Raw genomic sequence first — 13,703 nt, 5'->3', positions numbered from 1 at the left:
ATGTATATCTCTCTTCATTCAGATATAGTTATTGTTACTAGAAACTATGATTGTCATGTTGCAGCAAACAAACCTTTCCTGTAACGTTGAATTGCTAATCGTGTTCTCTTCATCCCTTGTATGTATATCTCTCTTCATTCAGATGTCGTTAAAGTTAATAGAAACTATGATGGCCGTGTTGCAGCAAACAAAGCTTTCTTGTAACGTTGAATGGATAATCGTGTTCTCTTCATCCCTTCTATGTATATATCTCTTCATTCAGATGTAGTTAAAGTTTCTAGAAACTATGATTGTCATGTTGCAGCAAACAAACCTTTCCTGTAACGTTGAATTGCTAATCGTGTTCTCTTCATCCCTTGTATATATATCTCTCTTCATTCAGATGTAGTTAAAGTTTCTAGAAACTATGATTGTCATTTTGCACTAAACAAACCTTTCCTGTAACGTTGAATTGCTAATCGTGTTCTCTTCATCAGTTGTATGTATGTCTCTCTTCATTCAGATGTACTTAAAGTTACTAGAAAAGATGATTGTCATGTTGTAGCAAATAAACCTTTCCTGTAACGTTGAATTGCTAATCGTGTTCATCCCTTATATCAATATCTCTCTTCATTCAGATGTAGTTAAAGTTACTAGAAACGATGATTGTCATGTTGCAGCAAACAAACCTTTCCTGTAATGTTGAATTGCTAATCGTATTCTCTTCATACCTTGTATGTATATCTCCCTTCATTCAGATGTAGTTAAAGTTACTAGAAATTATTATGGCCGTGTTGCAGCAAACAAACCTTTCCTGTAACGTTGAATGGCTAATCGTATTCTCTTCATCCCTTGTATGTATATCTCTCTTCATTCAGATGTAGTTAAAGTTTCTAGAAACTATGATTGTCATGTTGCAGCAAACAAACCTTTCCTCTAACGTTGAATTGCTAATCGTGTTCTCTTCATCCCTTGTATGTATGTCTCCCTTCATTCAGATATAGTTAAAGTTACTAGAAACGATGATGGCCGTGTTGCAGCAAACAAAGCTTTCCTGTAACGTTGAATTGGTAATCGTGTTCTCTTCATCCCTTGTATGTATATCTCTTCATTCAGATGTAGTTAAAGTTACTAGAAACTATGATTGTCATGTTGCAGCAAACAAACCTTTCCTGTAACGTTGAATGGCTAATCGTGTTCTTTTCATCCCTTGTATGTATATCTCCTTTCATTTAGATGTAGTTAAAGTTACTAGAAACGATGATGGCCGTGTTGCAGCAAACAAACCTTTCCTGTAACGTTGAATTGCTAATCGTGTTCTCTTCATCCCTTGTATGTATATCTCTCTTCATTCAGATGTAATTAAAGTTACTAGAAACGATGATGGCCGTTTTGCAGCAAACAAACCTTTCCTGTAACGTTGAATGGCTAATCGTGTTCTCTTCATCCCTTGTATGTATATATCTCTTCATTCAGATGCAGTTAAAGTTACTAAAAACGATGATTGTCATGTTGCAGCAAACAAACCTTTCCTGTAACTTCGAATTGCTAATCGTTTTTTCTTCATCCCTTGTATGTATATCTCTCTTCATTCAGATGTAGTTCAAGTTACTAGAAACGATGATGGTCATGTTGCAGCAAACAAACCTTTCCTGTAACGTTGAATGGCTAATCGTGTTCTCTTCATCCCTTGTATGTATATCTCCCTTCATTCAGATGTAGTTAAAGTTACTAGAAACGATTATGGCCGTGTTGCAGCAAACAAACCTTTCCTGTAACGTTGAATGGCTAATCGTGTTCTCTTCATCCCTTGTATGTATATCTCCCTTCATTCAGATGTAGTTAAAGTTACTAGAAACTATGATTGTCATGTTGCAACAAACAAACCTTTCCTATAACGTTGAATTGCTAATCGTGTTCTCTTCATCAGTTGTATGTATGTCTCTCTTCATTCAGATGTAGTTAAAGTTACTAGAAACTGTAATGGCCGTGTTCCAGCAAACAAAGCTTTCTTGTAACGTTGAATGGCTATTCGTGTTCTCTTCATCCGTTGTATATATATCTCTCTTCATTCAGATGTAGTTAAAGTTTCTAGAAACTATGATTGTCATTTTGTAGTAAACATACCTTTCCTGTTACGTTGAATTGCTAATCGTGTTCTCTTCATCAGTTGTATGTATGTCTCTCTTCATTCAGATGTACTTAAAGTTACTAGAAAAGATGATTGTCATGTTGTAGCAAATAAACCTTTCCTGTAACGTTGAATTGCTAATCGTGTTCATCCCTTATATCAATATCTCTCTTCATTCAGATGTAGTTAAAGTTACTAGAAACTATGATTGTCATGTTGCAGCAAACAAACCTTTCCTATAACGTTGAATTGCTAATCGTTTTTTCTTCATCCCTTGTATGTATATCTCTCTTCATTCAGATGTAGTTAAAGTTACTATAAACGATGATGGACATGTTACAGCAAACAAACCTTTCCTGTAACGTTGAATGGCTAATCGTGTTCTCTTCATCCCTTGAATGTATATCTCCCTTCATTCAGATGTAGTTAAAGTTACTAGAAACTATGATTGTCATGTTGCAGCAAACAAACCTTTCCTGTTATGTTGAATTGCTAATCGTCTTGTCTTCATCCCTTGTATGTATATCTCTCTTCATTCAGATGTAGTTAAAGTTACTAGAAACGATGATGGCCGTGTTACAGCAAACAAACCTTTCCTGTAACGTTGAATGGCTAATCGTGTTCTCTTCATCCCTTGTATGTATATCATTCTTCATTCAGATATAGTTAAAGTTACTAGAAACTATGATTGTCATGTTGCAGCAAACACACCTTTCCTGTAACTTTGAATGGCTCATCGTGTTCTTTTCATCCCTTGTATGTATATCTCTCTTCATTCAGATGTAGTTAAAGTTTCTAGAAGCTATGATTGTCATGTTGCAGCAAACAAACCTTTCCTGTAACGTTGAATGGCTAATCGTGTTCTCTTCATCCCTTGTATGTATATCTCTCTTCATTCAGATGTAGTTAAACTTACCAGAAACGATGATGGCCGTGTTGCAGCAAACAAACCTTTCCTGTAACGTTGAAAGGCTAATCGTGTTCTCTTCATCCCTTCTTTGTATATCTCTCTTCATTCAGATGTAGTTAAAGTTACTAGAAACTATGATTGTCATGTTGCAGCGAACAAACCTTTTCTGTAATGTTGAATTGCTAATCATGTTCTCTTCATCCCTTGTATGTATATCTCTCTTCATTCAGATATAGTTATTGTTACTAGAAACTATGATTGTCATGTTGCAGCAAACAAACCTTTCCTGTAACGTTGAATTGCTAATCGTGTTCTCTTCATCCCTTGTATGTATATCTCTCTTCATTCAGATGTCGTTAAAGTTAATAGAAACTATGATGGCCGTGTTGCAGCAAACAAAGCTTTCTTGTAACGTTGAATGGATAATCGTGTTCTCTTCATCCCTTCTATGTATATATCTCTTCATTCAGATGTAGTTAAAGTTTCTAGAAACTATGATTGTCATGTTGCAGCAAACAAACCTTTCCTGTAACGTTGAATTGCTAATCGTGTTCTCTTCATCCCTTGTATATATATCTCTCTTCATTCAGATGTAGTTAAAGTTTCTAGAAACTATGATTGTCATTTTGCAGTAAACAAACCTTTCCTGTAACGTTGAATTGCTAATCGTGTTCTCTTCATCAGTTGTATGTATGTCTCTCTTCATTCAGATGTACTTAAAGTTACTAGAAAAGATGATTGTCATGTTGTAGCAAATAAACCTTTCCTGTAACGTTGAATTGCTAATCGTGTTCATCCCTTATATCAATATCTCTCTTCATTCAGATGTAGTTAAAGTTACTAGAAACGATGATTGTCATGTTGCAGCAAACAAACCTTTCCTGTAATGTTGAATTGCTAATCGTATTCTCTTCATACCTTGTATGTATATCTCCCTTCATTCAGATGTAGTTAAAGTTACTAGAAATTATTATGGCCGTGTTGCAGCAAACAAACCTTTCCTGTAACGTTGAATGGCTAATCGTGTTCTCTTCATCCCTTGTATGTATATCATTCTTCATTCAGATATAGTTAAAGTTACTAGAAACTATGATTGTCATGTTGCAACAAACAAACCTTTCCTATAACGTTGAATTGCTAATCGTGTTCTCTTCATCAGTTGTATGTATGTCTCTCTTCATTCAGATGTAGTTAAAGTTACTAGAAACTGTAATGGCCGTGTTCCAGCAAACAAAGCTTTCTTGTAACGTTGAATGGCTATTCGTGTTCTCTTCATCCGTTGTATATATATCTCTCTTCATTCAGATGTAGTTAAAGTTTCTAGAAACTATGATTGTCATTTTGTAGTAAACATACCTTTCCTGTTACGTTGAATTGCTAATCGTGTTCTCTTCATCAGTTGTATGTATGTCTCTCTTCATTCAGATGTACTTAAAGTTACTAGAAAAGATGATTGTCATGTTGTAGCAAATAAACCTTTCCTGTAACGTTGAATTGCTAATCGTGTTCATCCCTTATATCAATATCTCTCTTCATTCAGATGTAGTTAAAGTTACTAGAAACTATGATTGTCATGTTGCAGCAAACAAACCTTTCCTATAACGTTGAATTGCTAATCGTTTTTTCTTCATCCCTTGTATGTATATCTCTCTTCATTCAGATGTAGTTAAAGTTACTATAAACGATGATGGACATGTTACAGCAAACAAACCTTTCCTGTAACGTTGAATGGCTAATCGTGTTCTCTTCATCCCTTGAATGTATATCTCCCTTCATTCAGATGTAGTTAAAGTTACTAGAAACTATGATTGTCATGTTGCAGCAAACAAACCTTTCCTGTTATGTTGAATTGCTAATCGTCTTGTCTTCATCCCTTGTATGTATATCTCTCTTCATTCAGATGTAGTTAAAGTTACTAGAAACGATGATGGCCGTGTTACAGCAAACAAACCTTTCCTGTAACGTTGAATGGCTAATCGTGTTCTCTTCATCCCTTGTATGTATATCATTCTTCATTCAGATATAGTTAAAGTTACTAGAAACTATGATTGTCATGTTGCAGCAAACACACCTTTCCTGTAACTTTGAATGGCTCATCGTGTTCTTTTCATCCCTTGTATGTATATCTCTCTTCATTCAGATGTAGTTAAAGTTTCTAGAAGCTATGATTGTCATGTTGCAGCAAACAAACCTTTCCTGTAACGTTGAATGGCTAATCGTGTTCTCTTCATCCCTTGTATGTATATCTCTCTTCATTCAGATGTAGTTAAACTTACCAGAAACGATGATGGCCGTGTTGCAGCAAACAAACCTTTCCTGTAACGTTGAAAGGCTAATCGTGTTCTCTTCATCCCTTCTTTGTATATCTCTCTTCATTCAGATGTAGTTAAAGTTACTAGAAACTATGATTGTCATGTTGCAGCGAACAAACCTTTTCTGTAATGTTGAATTGCTAATCATGTTCTCTTCATCCCTTGTATGTATATCTCTCTTCATTCAGATATAGTTATTGTTACTAGAAACTATGATTGTCATGTTGCAGCAAACAAACCTTTCCTGTAACGTTGAATTGCTAATCGTGTTCTCTTCATCCCTTGTATGTATATCTCTCTTCATTCAGATGTCGTTAAAGTTAATAGAAACTATGATGGCCGTGTTGCAGCAAACAAAGCTTTCTTGTAACGTTGAATGGATAATCGTGTTCTCTTCATCCCTTCTATGTATATATCTCTTCATTCAGATGTAGTTAAAGTTTCTAGAAACTATGATTGTCATGTTGCAGCAAACAAACCTTTCCTGTAACGTTGAATTGCTAATCGTGTTCTCTTCATCCCTTGTATATATATCTCTCTTCATTCAGATGTAGTTAAAGTTTCTAGAAACTATGATTGTCATTTTGCAGTAAACAAACCTTTCCTGTAACGTTGAATTGCTAATCGTGTTCTCTTCATCAGTTGTATGTATGTCTCTCTTCATTCAGATGTACTTAAAGTTACTAGAAAAGATGATTGTCATGTTGTAGCAAATAAACCTTTCCTGTAACGTTGAATTGCTAATCGTGTTCATCCCTTATATCAATATCTCTCTTCATTCAGATGTAGTTAAAGTTACTAGAAACGATGATTGTCATGTTGCAGCAAACAAACCTTTCCTGTAATGTTGAATTGCTAATCGTATTCTCTTCATACCTTGTATGTATATCTCCCTTCATTCAGATGTAGTTAAAGTTACTAGAAATTATTATGGCCGTGTTGCAGCAAACAAACCTTTCCTGTAACGTTGAATGGCTAATCGTATTCTCTTCATCCCTTGTATGTATATCTCTCTTCATTCAGATGTAGTTAAAGTTTCTAGAAACTATGATTGTCATGTTGCAGCAAACAAACCTTTCCTCTAACGTTGAATTGCTAATCGTGTTCTCTTCATCCCTTGTATGTATGTCTCCCTTCATTCAGATATAGTTAAAGTTACTAGAAACGATGATGGCCGTGTTGCAGCAAACAAAGCTTTCCTGTAACGTTGAATTGGTAATCGTGTTCTCTTCATCCCTTGTATGTATATCTCTTCATTCAGATGTAGTTAAAGTTACTAGAAACTATGATTGTCATGTTGCAGCAAACAAACCTTTCCTGTAACGTTGAATGGCTAATCGTGTTCTTTTCATCCCTTGTATGTATATCTCCTTTCATTTAGATGTAGTTAAAGTTACTAGAAACGATGATGGCCGTGTTGCAGCAAACAAACCTTTCCTGTAACGTTGAATTGCTAATCGTGTTCTCTTCATCCCTTGTATGTATATCTCTCTTCATTCAGATGTAATTAAAGTTACTAGAAACGATGATGGCCGTTTTGCAGCAAACAAACCTTTCCTGTAACGTTGAATGGCTAATCGTGTTCTCTTCATCCCTTGTATGTATATATCTCTTCATTCAGATGCAGTTAAAGTTACTAAAAACGATGATTGTCATGTTGCAGCAAACAAACCTTTCCTGTAACTTCGAATTGCTAATCGTTTTTTCTTCATCCCTTGTATGTATATCTCTCTTCATTCAGATGTAGTTCAAGTTACTAGAAACGATGATGGTCATGTTGCAGCAAACAAACCTTTCCTGTAACGTTGAATGGCTAATCGTGTTCTCTTCATCCCTTGTATGTATATCTCCCTTCATTCAGATGTAGTTAAAGTTACTAGAAACGATTATGGCCGTGTTGCAGCAAACAAACCTTTCCTGTAACGTTGAATGGCTAATCGTGTTCTCTTCATCCCTTGTATGTATATCTCCCTTCATTCAGATGTAGTTAAAGTTACTAGAAACTATGATTGTCATGTTGCAACAAACAAACCTTTCCTATAACGTTGAATTGCTAATCGTTTTTTCTTCATCCCTTGTATGTATATCTCTCTTCATTCAGATGTAGTTAAAGTTACTATAAACGATGATGGACATGTTACAGCAAACAAACCTTTCCTGTAACGTTGAATGGCTAATCGTGTTCTCTTCATCCCTTGAATGTATATCTCCCTTCATTCAGATGTAGTTAAAGTTACTAGAAACTATGATTGTCATGTTGCAGCAAACAAACCTTTCCTGTTATGTTGAATTGCTAATCGTCTTGTCTTCATCCCTTGTATGTATATCTCTCTTCATTCAGATGTAGTTAAAGTTACTAGAAACGATGATGGCCGTGTTACAGCAAACAAACCTTTCCTGTAACGTTGAATGGCTAATCGTGTTCTCTTCATCCCTTGTATGTATATATCTCTTCATTCAGATGTAGTTAAAGTTTCTAGAAACGATGATTGTCATGTTGCAGCAAACACACCTTTCCTGTAACTTTGAATGGCTCATCGTGTTCTTTTCATCCCTTGTATGTATATCTCTCTTCATTCAGATGTAGTTAAAGTTTCTAGAAGCTATGATTGTCATGTTGCAGCAAACAAACCTTTCCTGTAACGTTGAATTGCTAATCGTGTTCTCTTCATCCCTTGTATGTATATCTCTCTTCATTCAGATGTAGTTAAAGTTACCAGAAACGATGATGGCCGTGTTGCAGCAAACAAACCTTTCCTGTAACGTTGAAAGGCTATTCGTGTTCTCTTCATCCCTTGTATATATATCTCTCTTCATTCAGATGTAGTTAAAGTTTCTAGAAACTATGATTGTCATTTTGCAGTAAACAAACCTTTCCTGTAACGTTGAATTGCTAATCGTGTTCTCTTCATCCCTTGTATGTATATCTCTCTTCATTCAGATGTAGTTAAAGTTAATAGAAACTATGATGGCCGTGTTGCAGCAAACAAAGCTTTCTTGTAACGTTGAATGGATAATCGTGTTCTCTTCATCCCTTCTATGTATATATCTCTTCATTCAGATGTAGTTAAAGTTTCTAGAAACTATGATTGTCATGTTGCAGCAAACAAACCTTTCCTGTAACGTTGAATTGCTAATCGTGTTCTCTTCATCCCTTGTATGTATATTTCTCTTCATTCAGATGTAGTTATAGTTACTAGAAACTATGATTGTCATGTTGCAGCAAACATACCTTTCCTGTAACGTTGAATTGCTAATCGTGTTCTCTTCATCAGTTGTATGTATGTCTCTCCTCATTCAGATGTAGTTAAAGTTACTAGAAACTGTAATGGCCGTGTTCCAGCAAACAAAGCTTTCTTGTAACGTTGAATGGCTATTCGTGTTCTCTTCATCCCTTGTATATATATCTCTCTTCATTCAGATGTAGTTAAAGTTTCTAGAAACTATGATTGTCATTTTGCAGTAAACAAACCTTTCCTGTAACGTTGAATTGCTAATCGTGTTCTCTTCATCAGTTGTATGTATGTCTCTCTATATTCAGATGTACTTAAAGTTACTAGAAAAGATGATTGTCATGTTGTAGCAAATAAACCTTTCCTGTAACGTTGAATTGCTAATCGTGTTCATCCCTTATATCAATATCTCTCTTCATTCAGATGTAGTTAAAGTTACTAGAAACGATGATTGTCATGTTGCAGCAAACAAACCTTTCCTGTAATGTTGAATTGCTAATCGTATTCTCTTCATCCCTTGTATGTATATCTCCCTTCATTCAGATGTAGTTAAAGTTACTAGAAATTATTATGGCCGTGTTGCAGCAAACAAACCTTTCCTTTAACGTTGAATGGCTAATCGTATTCTCTTCATCCCTTGTATGTATATCTCTCTTCATTCAGATGTAGTTAAAGTTTCTAGAAACTATGATTGTCATGTTGCAGCAAACAAACCTTTCCTCTAACGTTGAATTGCTAATCGTGTTCTCTTCATCCCTTGTATGTATGTCTCCCTTCATTCAGATATAGTTAAAGTTACTAGAAACGATGATGGCCGTGTTGCAGCAAACTAAGCTTTCCTGTAACGTTGAATTGGTAATCGTGTTCTCTTCATCCCTTGTATGTATATCTCTTCATTCAGATGTAGTTAAAGTTACTAGAAACTATGATTGTCATGTTGCAGCAAACAAACCTTTCCTGTAACGTTGAATGGCTAATCGTGTTCTTTTCATCCCTTGTATGTATATCTCCTTTCATTTAGATGTAGTTAAAGTTACTAGAAACGATGATGGCCGTGTTGCAGCAAACAAACCTTTCCTGTAACGTTGAATTGCTAATCGTGTTCTCTTCATCCCTTGTATGTATATCTCTCTTCATTCAGATGTAATTAAAGTTACTAGAAACGATGATGGCCGTTTTGCAGCAAACAAACCTTTCCTGTAACGTTGAATGGCTAATCGTGTTCTCTTCATCCCTTGTATGTATATATCTCTTCATTCAAATGCAGTTAAAGTTACTAAAAACGATGATTGTCATGTTGCAGCAAACAAACCTTTCCTGTAACTTCGAATTGCTAATCGTTTTTTCTTCATCCCTTGTATGTATATCTCTCTTCATTCAGATGTAGTTCAAGTTACTAGAAACGATGATGGTCATGTTGCAGCAAACAAACCTTTCCTGTAACGTTGAATGGCTAATCGTGTTCTCTTCATCCCTTGTATGTATATCTCCCTTCATTCAGATGTAGTTAAAGTTACTAGAAACGATTATGGCCGTGTTGCAGCAAACAAACCTTTCCTGTAACGTTGAATGGCTAATCGTGTTCTCTTCATCCCTTGTATGTATATCTCCCTTCATTCAGATGTAGTTAAAGTTACTAGAAACTATGATTGTCATGTTGCAGCAAACAAACCTTTCCTATAACGTTGAATTGCTAATCGTTTTTTCTTCATCCCTTGTATGTATATCTCTCTTCATTCAGATGTAGTTAAAGTTACTATAAACGATGATGGACATGTTACAGCAAACAAACCTTTCCTGTAACGTTGAATGGCTAATCGTGTTCTCTTCATCCCTTGAATATATATCTCCCTTCATTCAGATGTAGTTAAAGTTACTAGAAACTATGATTGTCATGTTGCAGCAAACAAACCTTTCCTGTTATGTTGAATTGCTAATCGTCTTGTCTTCATCCCTTGTATGTATATCTCTCTTCATTCAGATGTAGTTAAAGTTACTAGAAACGATGATGGCCGTGTTACAGCAAACAAACCTTTCCTGTAACGTTGAATGGCTAATCGTGTTCTCTTCATCCCTTGTATGTATATATCTCTTCATTCAGATGTAGTTAAAGTTTCTAGAAACGATGATTGTCATGTTGCAGCAAACAAACCTTTCCTGTAACGTTGAATGGCTAATAGTGTTCTCTTCATCCCTTGTATGTATATCTGTCTTCATTCAGATGTAGTTAAAGTTACTAGAAATGATGATTGTCATTTTGCAGCAAACAAACCTTTCCTGTAACGTTGAATGGCAAATCCTGTTCTCTTCATCCCTTCTATGTATATCTCTCTTCATTCAGATGTAGTTAAAGTTACTAGAAATGATGATTGTCATGCTGCAGCAAACAAACCTTTCCTGTAACGTTGAATAGCTAATCGTATTCTCTTCATCCCTTGTATGTATATCTCTCTTCATTCAGATGTAGTTAAAGTTAATAGAAACTATGATGGCCGTGTTGCAGCAAACAAAGCTTTCTTGTAACGTTGAATGGCTAATCGTGTTCTCTTCATCCCTTCTATGTATATCTCTCTTCATTCAGATGTAGTTAAAGTTTCTAGAAACTATGATTGTCATGTTGCAGCAAACAAACCTTTCCTGTAACGTTGAATTGCTAATCGTGTTCTCTTCATCAGTTGTATGTATGTCTCTCTTCAATCAGATGTAGTTAAAGTTACTAGAAACTGTAATGGCCGTGTTCCAGCAAACAAAGCTTTCTTGTAACGTTGAATGGCTAATCGTGTTCTCTTCATCCCTTGTATATATATCTCTCTTCATTCAGATGTAGTTAAAGTTTCTAGAAACTATGATTGTCATTTTGCAGCAAACAAACCTTTCCTGTAACGTTGAATTGCTAATCGTGTTCTCTTCATCAGTTGTATGTATGTCTCTCTTCATTCAGATGTACTTAAAGTTACTAGAAAAGATGATTGTCATGTTGTAGCAAATAAACCTTTCCTGTAACGTTGAATGGCTAATCGTGTTCATCCCTTATATCAATATCTCTCTTCATTCAGATGTAGTTAAAGTTACTAGAAACTATGATTGTCATGTTGCAGCAAACAAACCTTTCCTGTAATGTTGAATTGCTAATCGTATTCTCTTCATCCCTTGTATGTATATCTCCCTTCATTCAGATGTAGTTAAAGTTACTAGACATTATTATGGCCGTGTTGCAGCAAACAAACCTTTCCTGTAACGTTGAATGGCTAATCGTGTTCTCTTCATCCCTTGTATGTATATCTCCCTTCATTCAGATGTAGTTAAAGTTACTAGAAACGATTATGGCCGTGTTGCAGCAAACAATCCTTTCCTGTAACGTTGAATGGCTAATCGTGTTCTCTTCATCCCTTGTATGTATATATCTCTTCATTCAGATGTAGTTAAAGTTACTAGAAACTATGATTGTCATGTTGCAGCAAACAAACCTTTCCTATAACGTTGAATTGCTAATCGTTTTTTCTTCATCCCTTGTATGTATATCTCTCTTCATTCAGATGTAGTTAAAGTTACTACAAACGATGATGGACATGTTACAGCAAACAAACCTTTCCTGTAACGTTGAATGGCTAATCGTGTTCTCTTCATCCCTTGAATGTATATCTCCCTTCATTCAGATGTAGTTAAAGTTACTAGAAACTATGATTGTCATGTTGCAGCAAACAAACCTTTCCTGTTATGTTGAATTGCTAATCGTCTTGTCTTCATCCCTTGTATGTATATCTCTCTTCATTCAGATGTAGTTAAAGTTAGTAGAAACGATGATGGCCGTATTGCAGCAAAGAAACCTTTCCTGTAACGTTGAATGGCTAATCGTGTTCTCTTCATCCCTTGTATGTATATCTCTCTTCATTCAGATGTAGTTAAATTTACTAGATATGATTATGGCCGTGTTGCAGCAAACAAACCTTTCCTGTAACATTGAATTGGTAATCGTGTTCTCTGCATCCCTTCTATTTATATCTCTCTTCATTCAGATGTGGTTAAAGTTACTAGAAACGATGATGGTCATGTTGCAGCAAACAAACCTTTCCTGTAACGTTGAATGGCTAATCGTGTTCTCTTCATCCCTTGTATGTATATCTCTCTTCATTCAGATGTAGTTAAAGTTTCTAGAAACGATGATTGTCATGTTGCAGCAAACAAACCTTTCCTGTAACGTTGAATGGCTAATAGTGTTCTCTTCATCCCTTGTATGTATATCTGTCTTCATTCAGATGTAGTTAAAGTTACTAGAAATGATGATTGTCATTTTGCAGCAAACAAACCTTTCCTGTAACGTTGAATGGCAAATCCTGTTCTCTTCATCCCTTCTATGTATATCTCTCTTCATTCAGATGTAGTTAAAGTTACTAGAAATGATGATTGTCATGCTGCAGCAAACAAACCTTTCCTGTAACGTTGAATAGCTAATCGTATTCTCTTCATCCCTTGTATGTATATCTCTCTTCATTCAGATGTAGTTAAAGTTAATAGAAACTATGATGGCCGTGTTGCAGCAAACAAAGCTTTCTTGTAACGTTGAATGGCTAATCGTGTTCTCTTCATCCCTTCTATGTATATCTCTCTTCATTCAGATGTAGTTAAAGTTTCTAGAAACTATGATTGTCATGTTGCAGCAAACAAACCTTTCCTGTAACGTTGAATTGCTAATCGTGTTCTCTTCATCAGTTGTATGTATGTCTCTCTTCAATCAGATGTAGTTAAAGTTACTAGAAACTGTAATGGCCGTGTTCCAGCAAACAAAGCTTTCTTGTAACGTTGAATGGCTAATCGTGTTCTCTTCATCCCTTGTATATATATCTCTCTTCATTCAGATGTAGTTAAAGTTTCTAGAAACTATGATTGTCATTTTGCAGCAAACAAACCTTTCCTGTAACGTTGAATTGCTAATCGTGTTCTCTTCATCAGTTGTATGTATGTCTCTCTTCATTCAGATGTACTTAAAGTTACTAGAAAAGATGATTGTCATGTTGTAGCAAATAAACCTTTCCTGTAACGTTGAATGGCTAATCGTGTTCATCCCTTATATCAATATCTCTCTTCATTCAGATGTAGTTAAAGTTACTAGAAACTATGATTGTCATGTTGCAGCAAAC

Source organism: Rhineura floridana, chromosome 11 (assembly GCF_030035675.1).
Source record: "Rhineura floridana isolate rRhiFlo1 chromosome 11, rRhiFlo1.hap2, whole genome shotgun sequence".
In the NCBI taxonomy this organism is placed as follows: Eukaryota; Metazoa; Chordata; class Lepidosauria; order Squamata; family Rhineuridae; genus Rhineura; species Rhineura floridana.
The sequence above is the reverse complement of the archived record's forward strand: the minus strand, read 5'-3'. Positions refer to the sequence as shown.